This window comes from Apis cerana, linkage group LG1, assembly GCF_029169275.1.
Source record: "Apis cerana isolate GH-2021 linkage group LG1, AcerK_1.0, whole genome shotgun sequence".
Classification (NCBI taxonomy): domain Eukaryota; kingdom Metazoa; phylum Arthropoda; class Insecta; order Hymenoptera; family Apidae; genus Apis; species Apis cerana.
The window spans coordinates 16,327,961-16,348,132 of record NC_083852.1 but is presented as its reverse complement, the minus strand read 5'-3'; the positions used below and the strand labels follow the sequence as shown (position 1 = coordinate 16,348,132).

General features: G+C 41.0%; 1 protein-coding gene across 27 annotated transcripts in view; it reads left to right on the top strand.

The window, feature by feature from the left end:
* LOC108001569 (trichohyalin) overlaps positions 1-20,172 on the top strand; it is a 109,364-nt gene that overhangs the window by 43,819 nt on the left and 45,373 nt on the right. For 9 of the 27 annotated variants that reach the window (XM_062087237.1, XM_062087233.1, XM_062087228.1 and 6 more), the window contains exon 1: positions 11,216-11,573. The exons of 11 other annotated variants lie outside the window; for them this stretch is intronic. The gene's annotated coding sequence lies outside the window, so the exon portion shown is untranslated. Of the gene's footprint in view, positions 1-11,214; positions 11,574-20,172 lie in introns of those variants that run through there. 7 more of the 27 variants (XM_062087222.1, XM_062087218.1, XM_017062623.2 and 4 more) reach the window with 2 other exon arrangements.

Here is a 20,172-nt window from a genome sequence, read left to right as displayed (position 1 = left end):
CAATTTCTATAAAGGCGCCGATGCTCGACGCGTTGTTGCCGTTTTACGAGGATTCGCCGGTGTTTCCCATCGGTCTGCCGCGATGCAATCACAATATCTGACGCGGCTAAACTGCAATTTCGTGATCGTTGGAATAATTCGCGGCCGGTGTGTATGCGTGCAGCCACCGCTCGAAAGGGAGGATACCTCGTTTCGTATCGTACACGTTACACATATCGAGAACATGCATAATAGACGTGGGCTGCAGACTGAGACGTGTTCGAGGGGCTTCCGTGGATCGACACGATCCAGCCTTATGCGATTCGTTGCTTCGTGTCGATCCAAGATCTATGTATATTACCGGCAGGTATGTGCAACGCGAATATGATAATTCGATCGTATTCGCTCGTTTCGATTTTTTCTTTGCGGGGAAAAATGTAAATGCGATATTCTAATTCGTAATTTATTCTTATATTTTCCTTCCATCTTAGGAAAATTATTCTAATTTATATCTCTAGTCGAATTTTCCTTTCATTTTTCTTCGATCCCACTGAATCTGGATCTTATTTTTACGGAGGATCGGTTGTGGTGGGGTATGTTGGAGGGTTGGTTGGTAATTGGATGCAACGACACGACCAAGGATTATATTTATACACAATTTTAAGGAATAATAAAGCCATTATGAGGCCTGGATATAGTGCGTGACAGGTGTAACATTGGTGGGCGTGTATAAGAGGGAATATTTTCACGCGAAAATACGATTTAACAGGATGGAGGCGTTAGGCACTTACTTAGATAGCAATACGGAAGCGGCTAATTATATAATACTATTTCGAATGTGAGTTTTACTGAGTGCTTTTTTTCTACGCGTTTTTCCAAGAAGATCTAAGATTAAAAATATATATATATATATATTCGATTTAAAAATTTTAATCAAGTAATTCATTCGTACAATATTTTTTAACGCGATTATCAAGATTAGGGGAACTAACGAATCGAAGCAAAAAGAAATCAATTTTCTTGTTTCTTTTTTTTTTTTTCTTTCTTTTTTATTTATAATTAGATTACGTTCTGCTAAAAATAAACGCGTACTTTCGATCGGTATTTTATAGACTTTCCAAGCCCCATATTCATTTCTCATTCGAGCGCGCAGGTTGCACGAATGTTGCGCAACGAAGTTGAATTAATTAACAGGATATGTAAGTTCCCTTGAACGTAAATGCACACGTCATCACGCTTTGATACGAGTGAATTGGCGAACTTGGTCTTCTGGTGGACGGGCGGAGAAATCGGTACACATCGGCGAACAACGGTGAAAGCGGCTTAATTAACGGCATAGGTCGCGCAAAACAAAATTCGCCTAGAAAGCGAAAGATGACACGCTTTATTTTCACGGGACGCTACTCTGGATTTCCTTCCGGCGCCGCTTGTTCTGCATAAACCGTGATTATAGATAGATTCAGACCGAGGATTCTCTCGTTTCCCTCGATTTAATACTTTCTAGCCTTGCACGACTTTTCAAAGCTTTTTGCTCGCGTTCAGATTTTGCGGAATAACACCATAATAAGAGCGAAACGCGATAAGATATATATTTTTTTACAGGAGAGAGATTTAAAAAAAAGGCGAAATTTTTGTTTTCTTTCTTGCAGAAAAATTAAAACAGATTTTTAACACGTGGTTACGTTGAAATAATCGTGTTGCACGCTTGATACGCTATGTCGAAACTTGGATCAAACTGGACATACTTGGATTATACACGTTAATTATACACGTCAAAAGCACCTTTCTGGAATCAGGAACTGTTTAAAACCACCAGAAAACGGCGGTAATTAAAGAGCCTCCTTTTTTAGATACTCGTCCTGCATACTTTCTCCAATAAAAGTGTTGACTATACTCGTTGACTATGACCATTAACTCGATCTAGTTATCTATTTCGGACAAATTAAGTTGTAGGTCAGTTTTATCGATTCAGACTACTTTTGTGCAAATGATTTTATTTTGTTCGCGAAATGTCCATCAATAGTGAAATTTAAAGAAACGCTTGTACCAGTAATTAGGAGGAAATATCGTTGAACTTTCAGCATGAGATAAAATTCGATTTCAAGATATCGGTGACACGTTTTTCGCCCTTTCGTGAACATTGTGAGCTAATCACTATTACATTTATGTGCAATTATCCGCGCTTAACGATCGAGCAACGTTTCCTTATTGAACGGAATGTAAAAAAACGTGAATTCGAAGAACATTGTTCGAACGTATTTATTCAGAAATCTCTTCGAATCCTATAAACCAATCCTTCCGCTCAAAATTCATCAAAGCGACGAAAAACAACGTGATACGAAAAATTTATATTCTTCATTTCAATCGAATAAAAATCGATCTCGATACAAATTATCTCTTCAAAAATCTTCAGAGAACTTCAATCTCCTCCAATTTACCAGGCGACCGAGGTTGTTGCAAGCACCAAATTCCTCCCGTGTCTGCCCTTTGGCTGGGGGCAGTTCGATGTCTTGTTTACTCTTGCTCGAGAGATCACGGCCTCTGGAAGAACGGAATGGAAAAAGCGAGTGAACGACATCGGGGAACGGAGGTTGTGCGGTGCCGCTCCGATCGTAAAAGGATTTAGTGCCGGTTCTGGGACGAGGTCGTTCCCGGAGATGACGTAGTAAAATTTACAGCGGGCGTACGGCCGTGAAGGCCTTCTTCCGATCTCTTACGCCTCTCGCTCGAAACCTTTCTGCTCTGGAGCAGATAGGGAACGATATCTGGAAAAAATGGTTGCCACTGATCTCGACAGTATCTTTCGTAAATGTAATGGAATGCACGATAGCAGCGAGAGCTTGCTCACGTTTGATTTATTATCCCTGGGAATAATTTGAGGGTTCGTTGAACTTAAAAGTGTGGATTAATAAGAAGAGCGATTACCAATTTTCGTGAATGATATTTTCAAGAGTCTCCAAATATTTTCACTTTCGATTTTTTTGAGAAAGAAAAAGAACGATCGAAAAGAGGAGGCGCGAAACAAAAGGCGCGAGGAGGATAAATCGGTAGCAGCCCTCGAAGAAGTCTGCCTTGCCCTCGGCCTGTCCGAGGCAACTGCAACCACGGCAGCCGACGGCGGTCGTTACGGCATTAACGCGTAAGTGCATAAGTGTGGAGCATGGTCGAGATAGAGCGAGCCGCCTCTTCCACCGAGGAGTCTAGAAAACCGGGAGAGAGAAGGTTGCAGCGGCTGTAAACGATGCAAACGGCCGGGGTGAACGCACTTCTTCTTCTTCTTCTTCTTCTTCTTCTTCTCCTCTCTCAACTTGGATGCACCGTGACTCCGAGCCGGAACGAATGTCGCCGGTGTCGAAGCCTCGATGTAACGTGGATACCCCCAAGGCTTTTAGGAAGCCCCTTTGACACTCGTTTCGTCACGATTTTTTCTCTTCCTTTCCCCGTTTCTCTCCCATTCGGAGAATATACCGAGTCTTCGCACTGCGTTTCCTCCTCGTGACTATTGCGTTACGATTCGCAGTATGAGGAAGTTTTAAGAAGTTAAGTAATAAATTTTTCTACAATTTTTCTCAACACTTGGATCTTCAAATTTGTATCGAATGTTTCTCTTGATACTCTTGATCAAATTCCAGACTTCGATACGATTTTTTTGATTTTTTTCTTTTCTTTTCTAGATTACGCTATCACGCGAATATCTCAATTAAGAGATTTTAAAATTTAATCGAAATCCTGGGATATAGAATATTGGAAAAGTGAGACGTTTTACGTGCCGATAAATGTGAGTTTCGATCGATTGATGTTAGATTTGTATCGTGTAAGCCGTAACAGCGCGTGGTTTATACTTTGGATGATAAAATTTATCTCGTGCGTTTAGAAATTGAACGTTTAGCGAATGGTGAATGTATACTTTAAAGGTAAGCACAATGAAATACCAGTGTATCACAGCATCATATTTCACAGGGATTTACGTTATTCACTATTCGGCCGTATCAACGGTTTACACGTTGAGATTGTTCTTTTTCATTCCTCTGTGATTTTGTGGTTTACAGCTTAATGGCACGAGCGTTAAACGGATCGTAGCCACACAAGCATTTGGACAGATAAATTACCCGTGTTTTTCAAAGACTCCACCTTAATGTGGTTACGTAACAGTTTAATACTTTATCCCGATAATCCATTCGTAATAATTCGTATCAAAGTCGATAAGATTGAACGTAACGCACTCTTGCAAGATAAACTTGTCGGATATTTTCTTCGCGATAAACGCGAAATCGAGGTAATATTCTCTCTTTATATCGATATTTGTGTAATCGATGATGGATAAATGGATGAAAAGTGAATATAATCGATTAAATAAATTTACTACGGAATCGTAACATTATATCATTCCGTTTGGTTTAATTTAATTTAATATCGATTGGAACGTTACGAGGAGGGGAATAGAAAACTTAGTTATAGAAAGTTGTAGAAAACAATTGTAGAAAATGAGGGAAAACAGACGCAGTGATCAATCACTGACGCAAACAACGCTTGATTTTCACTTAAAACATACTCGCACGTGGGAATGAAGAAAAAAATAAAAAATTATTCGCGCCATGATCCGATGTAGAGGAGAAAGTAAAATAAAAAATAAGAATTCGTAGGATAAGAACTCCATAATTATTCAATTACTTCAACATCCACTTTATTTATCAACACCATTTTTAAACGTACCATTATTTACAAATCGCATAAATCGAAATGAAATTGAGAATAAAATTGGACGAAGGCATCATCCTCGTCCTTGGCGAATTAACATAAAATAATAACGATAATAATAATAATAACTATCCTCAGCCTATCGAGCGAGGAATAAAATTCGAAATCGCAGGCGATAAAGAAGCCGTCACGTCGTCGTCTAGAGATTGCCGATTCAAAGCTAAAGGGAATTTGCATTTCGGAGACTCGCGATTCCCAAGGAAACTTGGCTTGGAAATAATTAAACTTCCCGTTGGCGCCGTTAATTTTCGACAAGATCCGCGTTCAGTAATGCAAATTTCGGAAAGAGACTCTCTCTCTCTCTCTCTGTCGTCTCCACGATTTGCGGCACGAACTTTACTGGAGAGTAAAAGACTCTTTCGTCTTCTCACGAGGCCTGCCGCATATCTTATCCAGCAAGCAAGGTGAACGAGGTAAATTTACGATCTTCTATCCGTTTCTATTGAAAGAACGCAGGCTGCACACGCACGAGATCGAATGCACTCACTCACGTTGTGCTTTCTGATTTCAGGTGAGTGAGCACGGGTGATCCAGGGACGATCCAGGACGATCGACCTCTCTCCCTGATTATACGCTTCGAATAGGTAAAAAATTTCGAATTATGTGTGCGCGATTTTTCTCAGCAAATTAATTTGAATTCTTGAATCGACTTGGAATCTTATATACTTCTCTGTAAACGCGACTTTTCGTATCACTCGGTTAGCCTTGAAAAAATAATCTCCTAGGGAAGAATCTCGCCCCCAAATCTCGAAATAATTCCACGAAATTGCCAAGCGCGTAAATCACGCGGCCGAGAGGATGATGACACGGTTGGGCGAGTTTGGAACAACGGGACATTGAGAAAGAAAGCGAGACGGAAATTCATATGTAATCCGGGTTGGAGTTGTTTCGCGACTACAATGATCGCCTGTTACGACGAACAATGCGAATCTGATATCCGATGACGAGAAATGGGGCGCGATTTTCGGCAGCGAAACGATGGAACAATGCGCCTCGTTGACGATCGACCGTTTCCCTCACCAACGAGGACAACGAGGCGTGTAAAATTCTTGTCACTTGTGTGGAACGTGTGCAAGGTGTTCGGGGACGGGTGGAGGCACGCGAACAATGGGTGGCGCGTAGCGGTGTCGCGCGAGGAGGAGGAGGAGGAGGGGAGAAGCGGGTTTATTTCGTGGCATTCCTCGCCGTTCCGCGACAATGGAGCGTTAACGTTGCCACCGGGTCACAGACGACGTCCTGTCTCATGAGCCAGTACAATGACGGGCCGAGGAATTCAACTAAGAGCAAATGGATGCTACCTGGCGGATCTCCCACGAGAGAGATGATCACATCGAATATCACGAGGGACGACGAAAGCTATGCGGAGAGTATCCCGGTTTCGCGGACGGTTCCACCTTTCCACTCGTGGCAAATTTTGAATCGCGTTTTTCTTTCTTCTTGGAACGATCACGATCACTACTTTCCTCGTTCATTCGTTCTCCGATCCCTTGTCGAGGGGATTTGTTAATTTCTTTTTCGGAAGAAGAATTTCAATTTGAGATATCACGTGATATTTTTGTGTCTCGATGAAAAGAAAGAAAAGAGAGGGAATGACGGATCACTTCCTTCCTTCCTCCTATCAATTCATTCCTCGTTCGTTGTGCATGATTATCCGAGGAAGAGTGAAAAATCACGACGACACTGTAATTTCTCCTGTCAACACAGTAACAGAGTCGGTTAATAATAATCCGTAAGTCCGCTCCAGTCGCAATTGCACAATTAACCTCTTCGTCCCACGCTCGCCTCGCGGCGGGGGGAGGAGAAAAAAGCGGTTTCCACGTGGATCCAATCGTACTCTCCGCCGTTGATCGGCCGTAATTGAGTAATCATCGTGACGTTCGTCTCCTACGCGTCGCACGCCCACCTTTCGAGGGCAAACGGAGAGCAAAGTTTCGAAATAGAACGTAATTGCGAGCTGCGCGTTAATTGTAGCCAGGATTGTCACCGGTGATTGCCACCCTGGTCATCGGCCCGCTTTGTCGGCGAGACACGAGTAATAACCGCATAAATGCTCTCTGGAAAAAATTGGATGGCATCGTTTGTAAATCGTTTATTGGAATGGATAGAATTAATAGAATCAAAAGGAAAGTGATCTTACGAGGCTTACCATCGAAACCGTAAGACGTAAAATACTATATACATCATTAGATCTGGAGTTGAATAAATAATTGGACAACTTTATTTATTCACATATATAACCGAGAATGTTCACGTCGAGGCTTTGCTAAACAAAGCGATAACAGTATGAAAGCAGGCACTTCACTGCCCACTTCAACCTCTCCAGATCCACCTTTTCTCTCCCATAAACTCGCAACAATAAACAACTGTATTCCTTAACGATTTCAACGACATCGCTTCTCTCCACGATATCCACTTAACATCCTCATCGTCGTTTGGTCCTCTTTACCAGAAGGGAGATTAGAAGGGAGAAGCGTAAACGCGCAATGTATCGGTAAGAGAGGAAACGTTAATTTCCCCAAATAGTTTGGCGTGTATGCCAGATGACGAGGGGAACGGCCGTCTCTCGCGTATATATCCACGCACGTATATATATATACACGTACACGCGAAATTCCACGGGCCACGACGATTTCCTGGTTCAAGTGCAACTGTCGAATACGCTCGGGTATATACATTCCACAGCCGTGGACGAAGGAATTTAGACGACACGGAAAACGAGCCGACGGTTTGGTTGCATATCGTTGCCGCGTATTTATGCGCGGTGCATTTATTACGACACGACGTTCCTGCATCTAATAACCCCGTGTTCAACGGCAATGGGCTCGCGAACAGGCCGCGATATACTTGTGCGATATACATACGGCCCGTTACTCTTCCACTCCTCCACTCCGCCTTGTGTATTTCGCGCTCGTGTCTCCCCCTCCCCGTGTCACGTGTTTCTCATTTTCAATTGTGTGCTCACCACACCGATCCCGCTTCTTCGATTCCGTTCCACGCCCGTGTGCACGCGTGTGTAATTAATGTCACGGCTGAGTGTCACGCGTTGGGAAAACTAAACTCGCGAAAGATTGGCCGGCAGCGGGATCATTTGTCCGGTGTGCGCATGCCTAGTTTCTTCGTTCCTTGCTGTTGCGTTGTTTGTTTACTCCGCGTGTAACTCGACCGTGTAACCGCCACGGGATATTGATGCGATTCCGTGTTTTGTTCGCGTTTGTGCTGCCTTTTTTCTTTTCTCTCGAAAGAGAGAGAGAGAGGAGAAGAGGGATCATAGGAGAAAAGAAGTCTGGTGCTTGGATACGTTTTTTGTTCGGGCGTGCCTGTTTCAGGGCTCGATTAAATATTCGGGTTAGGGATTAGAAATTAGCACGGAAGTAAGTAAGCGAGCGAGGCGAGATTGATAATGAGTTCGTGGCTCGTTGATTGATTGAACTGCTTATCAAGAGCTTAACGAATACGCGTTACTAATTTACCAGTCATAAATCATCGAGCTGATTATTTCTAATTCTTAGAATCAATATTTATTTATTTCGTCCACGCCCAAAAAGTAGAAGATTTCGCAACGTTATATATATATGAAAAGAATCGTTCGATCGTTCGCTTTGAGAATCATATCGCGTTTTGTATACCGTTAAAATTCTCATATATATGTATTTCGTTTCATGAAACAGCTTGAAATAGTTAAAGTATTTAAAAATCGAACGGTATTCCCGCAGCCGTGTACTCATTAACCGTGTACAATGCTCGCTCGTGGAAGTGCACAATGATGTCGACAGGTAACGTTTTCACATCATTTCTCTCCTTGCTTCTCTATTTTCCTCTCCGTGCTCTGCTCCACGTTCGTGTCGTTCGCCTTGTTCCTCGTCGTTAATTGTTGTCACGAATGTCGGTCGGACATGGATTTCGTATAACGAACACCGAACGGATCCGATTCAACCGCATACCGATCGCTCGAATTCGCTACGATAATAGCGAAAATATCCTCTTTGACGAGGAGCAGTTGTTGTTGTGTTGTTGCTGCATCGATGCCGCGATCGTCCTACACGGATGCTAATTATTAAAATTTAATATCGGGATTATTAAATTAGGCTGACGTACACAATCGGAGGGAAACGTGAAACCGTTTCTGACACACGAGCCAACTAACGGCACTTGTTTCGTTACATATTGTACGCAATTTCTCTTCTCTGCCCGTCTCTTTCCCACTCTCGTCCCGAGTGTCACGAGCCTCTCACCCTCTCTCTCGAAAGGAATGCATCTCGTTTCCTCCCGAGCTTGTCGCCTCTAATTATTACAAAGGAGATATCGTTTCAGGGAGTTTACCGTTGCGTGGGAGACGATTTATGCTCGTTTCGTGAGTTTTTAACAAAGAAAATCGATATTTCAAATTTAGAATTCCGGATCCACGAAAAATCTCTTTCCACCGAGAGAGAAAAGCTTATTACGAAATAATCAGATGCATCGTAAAGAAATCGTAATCGTCTGGAACGAAACGAGTTCGATTTCGTAACGAGATAGCGGAGAATTTTTGTCCGATTTAAAATTCCAGTGTCGTTCTCGGTTTCCGGTTCCTCCCAAAATTAAAATGGACGATAGCCCCATCGCGTATATATTTCGTATTGCGCGCGTGCACGCTTATACGCGTTTTATTCCCGCAGAAAAGGAATTTTAGATCGTCTATCGAATCCTATCGTTCCTTTCCTTCGTTCAATGAACTTGATTCGCTGCTTTTAATTCATCGAAAAATGAAACGAACGTGCACACGATTTTCATCACGATTAACGACATCAACTTTGAGGAGTCCAGTATGAAACTGAACTCGTTGAAACTCGGCTCGTTTGCCCGCCGGTTTCGTGGCGCATAATAAAACGAAGCCACGAGGCTATTGAGTAACGGTGTAATCGAAAGAAAATTGTACGAGTTGGACGAGATTTGTACGTGTGTGCGTGTGGATGTACGTGGAGTTATTTCGTAAATGGTTGATAACGTTGCTGAATGTTGTTCCAAGTAAAAGTTGAAGAGAAATTTTAATGTTCAAAGAGAAATCTAATCATCGGGTTTTACATTTTTTTCCCCTTTTTTCCTTATTTCTCGATATACAGTGTCGATACGCAATTACTGTTACTTACTTTTCTATTCCTAGTGGATTTCGCGTTTAATAGGTTGGATGTACCGCTCTTTCCGAGCAATCTTTCCCGAATTTTATAATTCATCCCGTACAAATTCGTGGAAAAATTAATTAATATAATTATTCGATTCGTTCGCTTCTCCAAATAAAATCTCCGAATGAAATCGCAAATTGAAACACGATTCCACGGTTTTTATCCTCTGGTATAACGCGATCTCGCAATTAATTCATTCGAAAGATTTTTCGAAACTTTTTAATCACGAGTTATTCATCGTCCCCCATTATATTGTCGCGATCTTTGGTTGGGAAGCACGATCCTTTTACCCTATATATATATTCTCCGACAGCGTCTGGTTTCTGTAGCAATACACGTGTGTGCATCGAAATATTTTTCAACGGGGGCGGCGCACACCGTTGCTTTGTTGTTTCACCACGGCATCGTCGTTTATCCTGTTCTTTTCACCAATTTGCTCGCCTCCCCGTCACTCGCATCACTCGTCGACACGATTCCACGCGCTCGTTTATTTATCGCGCGATTTATTGGGCGTTGTTTCATGGGGATCGCGCGTTGGAAGGAGGAGGTTGGCTGCTTCCTCCGGCTTAACGTTGTTCAACGCGGTTGAAGACGTGCTCGTTTTCACGGGAATATAAGTATAAAGTAGTTTTGTGAGATTATGGAAGATGAGGTAAATCTTGGAAGATCGTTTCGGAGATGATTATCTTGAACGGAATCGCAAGCGTATTTCGATAGTCGTGAACAACGGAGGAGGAGAGGGTGTAGGTGCATATTTTATGCACGTCGAGATTTATCGTCGCATCGTTTGGAGAAAGTGCACGGATGTTTCACGGGTAGTTTGTAGCTGTGAGTTAGTTCGAGGCTGCCGTTAAATTTTAAGAGTGACATTGACACGAAATTAATTGGGGAGCTGATGATACAAAGCTTCTTATATTTGTTAGTTCTCGCGCGCGAAATTTCGTTGAAATTTACGAGCACTGAAGTTCAGAGCGCTTTCTTTTGGACTTCACTGTTCGAGTAAGTAAAGTTTGAGAGGAAAAAAAAAAGAGAGAACATTTTTGCTTAAATATTATTCGATAATTCGCAAATCCTTTTATTCAAAAATCCGGTAATATTTTTTATATTAATATACATGATCTTGAAAAAAATTATAAAAAAAATGGACGTCAATAAAAATGATAATGTTAATCGCGTGATACGTAGCAAATATTTACATGTAGAATTGATGAAATCGTTGAGTGAATGTTTGTGCTATAGTAAGCGTCACTGCGCAGTCGCGCGCGTGGAAGAGAGGGGAGATACGTGAAATACGAAATACATAATTAATTCCTCAGTCATCGGCCGTCCTTTGTCGGTGAGATATCGTCGCTATCGTGCTTTTGTTTTCGATCGCGTTCTCGTGGCATTGAAACATTGTGTGTGTATATATATATATATATATATATCGAGCAGTAGGAAAAATAATATCAGTGTGATCGTCGATACGATTCCGTATTTCGAGATTAAAAATTTCGTTCGATGGATTCGATAAGTGTTTCGTTTAAAACGCATATTATATCTCGTGGAAAATTTTAAATTTTTACGTGAACGTGATAAAAAAATAGAAATTTTGGAAATTTTGATTTTGGTGAAAGTGGTGTTTGCTTTTAGTTGGGAGCGATAGTTCGACGCGAGATCGTGGACATCGTTCGAAACGTGAGTATCTCTCTTCAATATTTATATTAAATAATCCCGCGCCGATATACTTTGTAATTGTTTCAAAATTTAATCAATCTCGAAAATTATTATTATCATTTATCTTAATTACAACGAAACGAATAAATTTATTTTCTATTATAATCAAATGCAAGTCATATTACGTGCTTATCTCTCGAAATACAATATCGCGCAATTACAATACGACCGCAGGCACAATTATCTGAAATGATATTTTCAAACGAACATGCCAAACGTAATTACAAAGTATATACGAAACAAATAACAAAATTATTACTTTACATTGTGCTACAAATTCGATGACAACATACTTTTCTTACCACAAAACACTATACGTTATCATTTCCTGTCACGTATCTTAATTTCCCTAACTCCATTAATGTCAAATTTATTAACTTCGATTACCTTTCACGAATTCCTCCTCTCCACGAATCTTTCTCCCTATATTGAATTCTCCTATATGCTGAAATATTTCGATCCAATTTCAATGCGAATTTTCTCCCCGTCGTGTATCATTACGCCTCTTATCTAATCTCCCATACTTGCTCAAATATATACCCGACGATAAAGGAATCGAATCGAAGTGGCGAGAAACCAGTCGGGGAATATTTAAAATCGCAGCTGGATCTGGTCTGGATTCGATCGTTAATCGTTTGGCCGGCGTTATAATTCGCATAAAATTAACGCCTGTGCCACGAGAAATTGGAGGGAACGACGAAAATCGTGATATAGAGTTTCTTTCGTTAATCGCCATTCATCTATTCTCACGCAACGATTTTAACAACCGTCTCTCGCAACTTTGATCAACCGCTATCCTCGTTTCTCCGCATCACGTTAGAGCATACCAGCTCGGCCTTTCCACCCGCTATTAACCGCGATACACACTCCTTTTCGTCGCACGCGCCGCGTGTGGTACGCTCGTGACCGGCTATTTCGTAAATTGGATTAACGGTCGTGCAGTTGGGATAATTGACCCCGCCTCGTAATTCGTACGTTCGTTTCTCTCGGCCCTTTGCTTTTATCGTTTATTCCTCCGTCCGAGATCCTTGAATATTCGTATTCCATCGTTTTTTTAGAACGCTTTCACTTTTAAATAATTAATGGATTTAAGTGTAGTTATCAATATACTCGAGGGATCGCGATTTCGAAGAAATTATTGTAGAAATATATATGAAGTGTCAGTATTTTCGAAGTAGTTTTTAAAAATCTTCTTTTAAAGAATGGCTGTTTATGTGGCAAGAGTAATGCGTTCCGGAAACGTTTAATGTTAAATGAATCGAATTTAATCGCGAATTTCGTTTCGTTATCCTCGACGGGTTTCTCGTACACGTGCAAGAAAACGTGTCGGTCAAAGTCGCGGCTTCCAGTGTGACGAAACGGGCGAAAAACTTGATAGAAATTGGCCGCGATTGATACCAGCTTGTTTAAAATTCGTCCAGCGGCTGCCTTTCAGATCCCGTTTCGCCTGGCGCTTGTCGATGACGCAGTTGAACCGTACCGTGTTTCGAAAGGTCTACTACGGTATCTAAGGTTTATTTCCCTCCGGAACGCTGTCTAATAATTTACTCGAAAAAATTGAAACTCGAATTCGGTAATCGTCGATTGAAATTTTTCTTTTCGTCCAAGCATGCGTCGAATAAATCGTCACCGTTGTCTCCAACATGGAAAAATTATTTTTCCGCGAAATTTTCGACCATGTCCATTAAACCTCGCGAAGTAATTAAAGTCCTCGTGAATTCGGCCACCTGCGAGATACGAGTATAAAGTTATAATAATTCGTGGAACGCTCTTTAGAAGATCGCAGACAAAAGTTGATACATAATAACGTTTGTGTTATAAGCGATCGAAGAAGAAGAGGGAGATTATCTTTGTTATTACTCTTGCAACATCTTTTAAATTGCTTGTAACGTAACAAATAAACGATACTTTTTGCACCAACCAACTGGCGTTTCGATCTTTGGAATCTTCTAAAGAAGATATGTTCCACGAACGTATTATGTACTTTATATAGAATGATTCGATTCGATATTTCGTGGGATAAATGTGACCAATATACGCAAAAGTCCAGTTACTACGGTTATGTTTCTAGCTAAGTTGGTTTGCGAATTGCGCAACCGATATTTTCCTTTCCGTATAACGTAGAGAATAAAAATTCCTCCGTTTTGAATTACAACACGGTCGGTGGAGAAACGGTGTTAATATTGACAGAGCTAGTTTCGAGCGGGAATACAGTTCGATGTCGGCTCGTTACGTGACTCTAATAAAGGGATTCTGTCACGTAGATGCGTCTACACGTTTCCGTTTCTTTTCGAGACGATTGCAGCCAACGTTTCAAATTCATTGTTATACTTTTTCACCGTGTTATTAAAAAAACACGGTGGAAATAATTATCGGTTACGCAAGATCATTAAGATGAACACCTCGTCCTCGCGTCAAATATTTCTTATTTATTCTTACGCCTCTTGCGTGAAAGTATACGTTCGACACGTAAAAGTTTTTGCTTCCCTTGAATATCGTATAAAAAGAGAATGAAAATAATTATGGTTCGGAAATAAAAATCGCGCGCTCTTCGATGCGTTAGAGACAAGTGTTTTTTTTTCCTTTTTTCTTTTTGAAAAAGACAGTTGTTTGTCTTCGAACACAACACTGATTCATAGCCGGATTTTGAAATCGTAATCGTGGAGATAGTTAAATCGGGGAGGGAGGGGTGAGGCCGCTTGTATTGTAGGCAAAATACGCGTTCTACTGGTTAACGTGTCTTTTCGTCTGGTCGATCGTGGTGTTTACGTAACAACCGGTTGCGATTTCTTTTCCGGGTAGCCAGCTGACCGAATCGTGGACGTCACTAATCCCGGGGGAAATGTCGTAACGGTGGCTTTGTCAACATTTCATTGCTTGACAAAGGAATAAAAATCCATAAATATTGAGAGTTCATTGGGTTAAAATTCGAGTCGAGTGGATAATTCTGTGATAAAAATTTTATTCGACACGAACGCGATAAATCGAACTTTGTTTCGTCGCGTGTTATTCGTTGTTTGACGTTGCAGAAATGCAAATTTTTCAAGGAATACGTCGATAATGTGAGGTCGTCAAGTTGGATGATTCACGTAACGCGAGAGACAGTATCGGAATGTATATCTTTTTATTTGAAACACGATTCCAAACTTGGTTGTATAATCTTATTTGTCGTTTTCGACTTGTGAAATAATAGGTACCGTTGCAATCTACGAATCATCATTGCAGTTACATAAACCCGTGACGTTGTCCTTTTCAACCCCCCGACAATACCTTTATTTTTGTTCAAAATTATAAAAAGTCATATTCATTTTACATGATACAACGATTCCACGATAATTGGAAGATTATTAAAAGATTTGGGGAAAAGAGATTCAGAAGTGAATTGCATATTCAATAAACTCTCAATAAAATTGACATTTCGCATGGAAAGAAGTCTAAAGAAAAGAAACGAATTGGATGGACGACATAGCAGGATCTCGAATCGGTCCCTCACATCCGGCCGTCCTTGCTTCGTGAATGAAAGATGCAAGAGCTCCACCCACGTCTGTTTTCATCGCCTGTGAAATGTCACGCGGAGAAAGGCCAAGATACGTCGGCCCGCACCTGTGCGATTTAACATCCTCCGCGTCTTTGATACTTTATTTACGCCCGAATATATCAACTTGGATGAACAACGATTTGCTGGATGGATTTCCAAAGCGTCGATTACGAGTGAAACGTAATAAAATTTGCACGAGCAATGAGACGATATTTGCGATAATCGAAGGAGGAGGATTTCATATGATGAAATTCCTGGGGAAATTTGTCACAATTCTAATTCTATTTCCTATCATGTTTCCATTCATCCGTCGTTGAAAGAAATATAATAACGAAAAATGATGTCATCGATCTGTACCTATGCAAATCTCTTGGAAGGTCGTTTCGCGACGCGATACGTGAAGGCACGTGCACTTGTCGCGCGTGTGGCGAGGATTTTTCAATTTTTCAACAAAATGTATAAAATAGTGGAGGATCGAATTTGAGATCATTCGCTTGTAAAGCGGATCGGTATGTCTCGGCCATTCCTTTCATACAGCGCTTTCATATGTCACCTTCGGATACCTGCCACACGCGTTGAATACGAAATTATATTCCATTAAACCCGTGCGAGACTTGAACTCGATTCGAATATCCTTTTCTCGAATCTCTTTCCTATCGAGTGTCTTGTTCAGAACGTAATGACCTCATACGTTTCTCCCGCGATGACTTTATTGTTTGATTGATATTGCGTCGGGGATGACAGAGTTGGCCTGAATTATAATCGACGTTTCAGGATCGCGAAAATATTTACATTGGAACGTTGATAGCGAATATAAAGAACGAAGAATATGATGTCGTGGAAATTTGGTGACAAGTATGTGTAAGAAGACAGTTGAATGTATATATTGTCTCAACACTCTTGCAGTAATTATACAATTTCCTTTTTAATCTTCATTTTAAAAGATCATCAAAATGATCTCATCGATGGTTGGATCGATAATCTTAATGGAGCAACGGAATGATAGGATGAAGTTTAAAGGATCGAGTAGGTTTACTTTTATCTTTAGCAACAGCGGCGACGGTAATATGAATGAAATGAAACGATAGGCAGTTTGCCAAAGTGGAGGCTAATTATAGGCAACGGGGGTGGAGCTGGAAGGGTTCGATCGTGGAAAGTCCCCGCCCAGGGAACGTCCGTTTCCAACGTGTTCCGCTCGATTAATTGAAATTTATCACGAACGTCTTAATTTGCCTCATATTTTCGTGTAATTATCGGTCACGTGTGAAGCGTGTAACATTTTCGGCTTTTCAAATATAAATTTCCCAGCCCTGTCGCGGCCAGCCTTAAATTTCACGGGGATGTTGCAAAACGGTTGGAAAATGGTATTCAACGTAGCATGCAGCAGGCGATATGTTCATTTCGATCGTTAACAAGGAGATTTATCAAATGTCCCTTCGATAATTGTTATCAACGGCCAGTAATAAAAGGGATGTACTCAATTGAAAGATTTTACACTTCGTTAACCCGTCACTTTTTTAATCTTACTCCAGACAATCATTTCGGCCTCTTAAAAATTCTCTCTATACATCCTCCCCTCCTCGATTCGTCTCTGCATGGCTCTCGATCCTCTCTCTGGAGATCGGTGACACGTTCTCAAGGTCCGGGTCGCGCGGAAAAAATGGCGGGAGGAGGAAGACACGCGAAGAGCGGCGGCCATATGGCGAGCACGTGTTTCCGTGCATTACCCTAGACCGAAATACGAGTACAAGAGTGGATGGATCCGTGTACACACGATGTATTTCTGGCAGCGCGTTCCACCCTGAATCCTCGAAGGGGGTCGTAAAGATCGTTGATATCCCTCTTGGAATATCCTTTCGGCCACCGGCGAGCTCACCAGTGATCGCCGCTCCAATGGATCTCTCTGTCTTCTATAATTATCATTGGCTTTTACGGGGGATTTCGACACGAAACGAGGCCGAAATTCGAGAAGGATTATTCTGTCGCTTCTTCCCTACTTTTAGACCCTTCCCGTCGATTGATCTTTTCTTTTCTTTTTTAATTGGAGCGATAGAAAGTGAAGAATATATATATAAATTCGAGTAATGGATTAACTTTGGAAAGTTTATGATATGCTATAAGTAGTTGTACGAATATTATCTGTCAATTAATGCGCAATATTACGAATGACTCACGGATTTGCCTCCAACGGATTGCACGATGTATTACGACAGATACCATTGGGTTATAAGTTTAAATTTTGCAAGTTGTTTTATAGGTCAGATTTTCACAAGCTATTTCCGAGAAATTAAATCTGACAGACAATTCAAAAAGCGAGATCTTTTAAAAATATGTACAGGAGGGATTCTTCAAAATAACATTAATTACGATTCTTTCGATCAACGAATCAGCGAAGATGTCGAATCGTTTCAAGATCTATCTATGGAAAAAAGAAGGAAAGTCTCTGAATCCTCACGTGTCACTTTTGAAAGTCGATCAATGCGAAGAACGGATGAATCAAGGACGAAACAATCGATCGTCGGTGTTTCTTTTTCCCCTAATTACACGTGTATAAAGATCGTGGAATAGGAGTCAGAATTCCGTAAATGTCGCGTATTCCATCGAGACAATTGTGCAATTATAAGGAACAATGTGGCGTGCGTTTAATTGATAGTAATTTCACTCGTTCGCGATGAAATCGCGAACAACTTGGGATCGGTTTAAAATATCTTTTCAACCGTGGAAAGAAAAAACTATTTTCTATAGGTAATTCGAAAGTCCGTTGTCGGTGAAGTTTCTCTTAATTGAGAACTTGGGTTTAAAAAAAAAGAAGAAGAAGAAGAAAAAAAAGACGAGCACGAGTTTCAGGATCGGTTGCCGTTCCTCGGTGAAATTCGATCAAGCGAAAGTGCAACTTTTCGAGCTTAGATAACGTTACGCGGAATAACGTTATGCGACGAATAGAAAATAGATGATTTTAAAATCGTCGAATATTCATTGCGAAATATATCGTTCGTAAATCTCTTTTTATAGATATTATTAATCGGAATTCTCATTTCTCGGAAAGAAAAATTTACAGGATCCATTTGTGATCTATTATTTTTAAAACAGCTTGTGTACGTAGAAATATGAGCTCCATAAAGAAACAAAACTTGCACGATCGAACGATCAAGATTAAGAAAAACATGAAACGCTCGTACAACTCTGGCAGCTCTCTTTTATCCAACCGTTCAATCTTGAACACGTGTCACTACTCTTCTTTCTTTTCACATCTTACATCTTGGAGCCATTATTAAGAAACGTGTCGTTTTAATATCAAAAAAAAAAAAAAGAAAAAGAAAAAGAAAAAAAATGAAACGACGCATAAAAATCTTATTTTACAACGATTTTCCTCGCAATTATTGTATCCCCTTGCATCCACAATTATCGGCCATCGGCCTTTTTCGCGTTTCATTCGATCGAAGCGGGCAATTAGTAGGCGAGAGAAAAAAAGGGGGGAAATATCCCCGATAATTGTGATGATAATGGTAAAAATGATCGGTGAAAACGGGATCCGGAGGTGGTTGACGTCTTGACACCGATACAAACGGCCCGATGAAAATTTTCTACTTCGTTCGCATCGTTCGATCGCGCACGCATCGCGCCGCTATTTCTTCACCGACGACCCACTTCACCGCCAAAGATCGCCGGTTTTCTCTCCGTGGACCGTGCGGCAAGTGCAAGTGACACACTTCGATCGCGATTCGCCGCGTGTCGCTTTCGAACGCTTCCGAAAAATAAGAGAAAAAGAATTTGATCGATGGCCTTCGTCTCGATCGAAATCTCTAAATAAATCGAAATTTCAAAATTTTTCGCTTAACCGCGCGAAGATCAAGTTCGATTTCTCGAGTCAGGAGGACTTTGTCGAAAAGCAAAGAGAAATAAAAGAGAAACCTTGTAGCCCTCAAAGGATAGCTTTTCCAGCCGATCGATCAAAGATCCGACGTTTACCCAGTCCTTCTTCCTTCTTCTGTTGCACTTTCTTCGGTAGCCGATTATCGTGGGAAGATTGGAAGGTTCTCACCGAGTCACGTTGGGAACAGGGAAAGCCGGCCTCGATGATTTCGATGATTTCTCGTTACCCTCTGGCATTGATCCGACGTGAACCCCGCCCGTTTGTACGCGAAATGTACACGAGCTGTGGCACGCGAAACACGCGGAAACGCGCGGCCGCGCGAGCCCACGGCATTACATAAGATTTATCTGGCGTTAGTTCAACGAGTCGTGGTCCGCTCCTTCTTTTGGAGAACGTTTAGGGACGCCACTCCATCCTCCGGCTAATTAATATCCGCGAATTAATCGCGATTTAATCCCCATGGACGGACGGTATTTCGATCTTTGGACGCTCGTTTCTTTGGATTTATTCATTTTTTCTTTTCTTTTTATTCAACCAGTTGGATGACAACGATTTAGATGGCTTTTCTCGCGAACGCTTTCTCGACTTACTCGAGTACTTATTCGGAATAGGAATCGATATATCGGCTATTACAACGCCGATATCGAGCCGATATTCGCGATAACGGCATCGAAATTGTTCGAATCATTTGGTGGATATAGGATAAATGAATCGAAGAGGATCGAATTTCGAGATTCATTGTATTCGATGTCACGAGTTTGAGGATAAACAGGATAAGATATGAAAGATATATTGCCAACAGAGTAACTCAAAATTTATCGAACTACTACTGTTGTTTTATAAACGAATTTTCAAACTTTTTAATATTCTTGCACGTTTTAATATCAATTCGAACTTGAAAATATGATAATCGTACGTATTAATAAAATATCATTATTCTTCGTCGCTAGAATCAGTGATTGAATCAATCGTTCGTTCTTAGCGTTTCTCTTAGGAGGAGAAAGAGGTCGGTTAAACGAAACAGTAAAAGTTTTTCGTAGAAAGGATGAAACTCGTGATTGGCTGGGAAACGTGTGCGTGTTGTATATAAAGGAATTCCCGTTTAATTGAAATACAATTATAATACAGCGGATCTTCAAATTGGTAAT